The sequence below is a fragment of the Tupaia chinensis genome, unplaced genomic scaffold (assembly GCF_000334495.1).
Source record: "Tupaia chinensis unplaced genomic scaffold, TupChi_1.0 Scaffold138407_1, whole genome shotgun sequence".
In the NCBI taxonomy this organism is placed as follows: Eukaryota; Metazoa; Chordata; class Mammalia; order Scandentia; family Tupaiidae; genus Tupaia; species Tupaia belangeri.
The window spans coordinates 1,860,381-1,863,532 of NW_006198305.1; the positions used below are offsets into that span (position 1 = coordinate 1,860,381).

At 46.5% G+C, this 3,152-nt stretch overlaps 1 pseudogene; it reads left to right on the forward strand.

Moving 5' to 3' along the window:
- Positions 1-1,767: 1,767 nt before the first annotated feature.
- Positions 1,768-2,488, forward strand: LOC106736314 (60S ribosomal protein L15 pseudogene; annotated as a pseudogene).
- Positions 2,489-3,152: the final 664 nt, after the last annotated feature.

Below are 3,152 nucleotides of genomic sequence, written 5' to 3' on the forward strand. Positions count from 1 at the left end.
TTACATCATCACCGAGCCTCTCTGTATGTGAAACATAAAGACAATTTCATAAAACATGGGCTGTCCCGCAGCCAGCTGTTCAGGGAGCCAGATCCCACACAGCCAATCACCATTCAAATCCTGGCCCCAGCAGCTTATAAAACATGCTGGGTGCATGTACATGTATACCAGAAATCTTGATGGGAGGCAGAAATGGAAGGAAAAGAATTGTGGCATGACCACACCCCAACAGGGGGTGCTTTCTCTCGTTTTCTCTCTCTCTGGTGAGTGCACACACCCTTTGGCAATAAATAAATAGCTGAATAATTTCATAAAACAGTCTCCTTATTAAATGTCTCTGGTATTCTTTTACTAAATTCCATTCTACTTATTTTTTTAAATGCTAGTCATGACTCACTACGTTGATTTTGCAAACCTCTAATAGGTGCTATCTGCAAGTTGGAATCATTGAGTCTAAAGACTGATTTCTATAACCTAGCCAGTCTTTTCTTATTTTATGTGACCATGACCCACTGTGTGAGTTCTAACAGCATACCATAGTAGTAGTTTATTCAACTCATGGTTCTGGAGGCTGGGAAGTCCAAGAGCGTGTCTCTGGCATCAGGCAAAGGCTATCCTATGGCAGAAGGGCAAAAGGCAGAAGCACGTGTGAGTGAAACAAAGGCAAGAGGGAGCTGCTTTTATAACAATCTTCATCTTGGAATAAATGACCCAGTCCCTCAATCACAGCATTAATCCATTCATGACTTCACCAGTGCCCTTATAACCTAATCATCACTTAAAGGTGCCACTGCTTTTTTTAAGAATTATTTCATTTTATTTATTCGGGACCTACAAATGGCATAATGGCTGAATTGCTGGACTCCCACTTGACTGACTACAGTTTGAATCCCAGACCTGATGACTTGCTTCCTCACTTTCCCTCTCCTTTTCTGGTGAGCACTCATGCCCTATTAGCAAATTAAATGATAATAATAATAATAATAAATAAAATTAAATAAATAATTACAAATTTCTTTCTGTATTTGTTCTAGTCTGTTCTGTTGCTAATAAGTGAAAATACCTGAGTCTGGGTAATTTATAAAAACGGGTTTATTTAGCTCATGGTTTGGAGGCCTAAATTCCCAGGACCACATCTAGTAGAGTCTTCTGGCTGCACTAAGAGCATGGTGGAGGGACCAGCAGTTAGTGTAATGGTTATGTCACTGGACTCCCATGTAGTCGACCGCGGTTCGCATCCCGGACCTGGTGGCTTAAAACTCACGCCGGGTGTGTGTGCATGCATGCCCAAGATCCCGAGAGGAGAATGGAGGAGAAGGGATTGTGGCGTGGCCATCCCCCCTGGGGGGTGATTTCTCACTTTCTGTCTCTCTGTCTCTGTCTGTCTGGCGAGTGCACGTGCCCTATAGCAAAAACCTCTCAAAAAAAAAAAAAAAAAAGCATGGTGGAGAGCTGGAACACATGCTTCTGTGTCCATGTATGCTCTGGTCTCACTCTCTCATCTTATAAACCCACCAGGCTTCAATCATGGGGACCCCCCCCCCAAGTGACCTAATCTCCCAGCAGCTCCACCTTTCAATACCACAGTCAGATAACATTTTCATTCTCTTGGTCTGTTCACAACCAAGTATCAAAACATGAATTTCGAGAGAGGGACATTCAAACCACAGCAATATTTACTTCATTAGGACTATCTGCTTGAATTTGAGCCTTTGGTAAGTGTTCAGGGGGAGTGTGACTCCATTTCTCAGAGCTTTGTCACCCCCACCTTGAAAGGACTAGTTTACTTTCCGTCTGGCGGCACCCATCAGGTAAGCCAAGATGGGCGCGTACAAGTACATCCAGGAGCTGTGGGGGAAGAAGCAGTCCGACGTGATGCACTTTCTCCTGCGGGTCCGCTGCTGGCAGTACCGCCAGCTCTGGGCGCTGCACCGGGCGCCCCGCCCCACCCGGCCGGGTCAAGCGCGCAGACTGGGCTACAAGGCGAAGCAAGGTTATGTTATATACAGGATTCGTGTGCGGCGTGGAGGCCGCAAACGCCCAGTCCCCAAGGGTGCAACCTATGGCAAGTCTGTCCATCATGGTGTTTGTTAACCAGCTCAAGTTTGCTCGGAGCCTCCAGTCTGCTGCAGAGGAGCGAGCTGGACGCCACCGTGGGGCTCTTAGAGTCCTGAATTCTTACTGGGTGGGTGAAGATTCCACATACAAATTCTTAGAGGTTATCCTCATTGATCCATTCCATAAAGCTATTAGAAGAAATCCTGACACCCAGTGGATTACCAAGCCAGTCCACAAGCACAGGGAGATGGCGTGGGCTGACATCCGCAGGCCGCAAGAGCCGAGGCCTTGGCAAGGGCCACAAGTTCCACCACACTATTGGTGGCTCTCCCCGTGCAGCTTGGAGAAGGTGCAATACTCTCCAGCTCCACCATTACCGCTAATCTAAGAAATGTTTGTAAACTTCATATCTAATAAACAATTTAGGACAGTCCAAAAAAAAAAAAAGAAAAGAAAGAAAGAAAGGACTAGTTTAATTAAGTTTCTGAATCCAGAAAAGCTGAGTACCAGGCCCTGAACCTTTGCTGTCTCACCTTGATAATGTCATATTTTCAATGACAAACTGCTAAGGAGCCAATAAGTGGCCTGCCCATATCCTAACTGTAACAGGAAAGTTTTCAGGTGACAAAGGACACTGAACAATGCTGTTACTGCCATATCACATTTGGCATATTCACCCAGGTGCTCTTTGCCAGATTCCCTCAAGGCTCGCCAAAGATTAGACCAAGATTCCTGGAGTCTTGCATAGCTTCTACTTCAGTTTGACTCTTAATCCTATTTAGTGGGCTAAAGAAGCAATATGAGACTTTTCCGCCCACTCCCCCCTCTCCCTGATCGCTGCTCTGGCTGCACCGGGCTCACTCTGAGCTTCTGGCTCCTACTCAGCAGGCACTGCCATGGTCTCCCTCCAGCAGCCATCATGATTATCTACCTGGACTTCATCAGCCACGATGAGATGTTCTCCGACATTTATAAGATCCGGGAGATCGCGGAACAGCTGTGTCTGGAGGTGGAGGGGAAGATGGTCGGTAGGACAGAGGGTAACATTGATGACTCGCTCATTGCTGGAAATGCCTCCACTGAAGGCCCTGAGG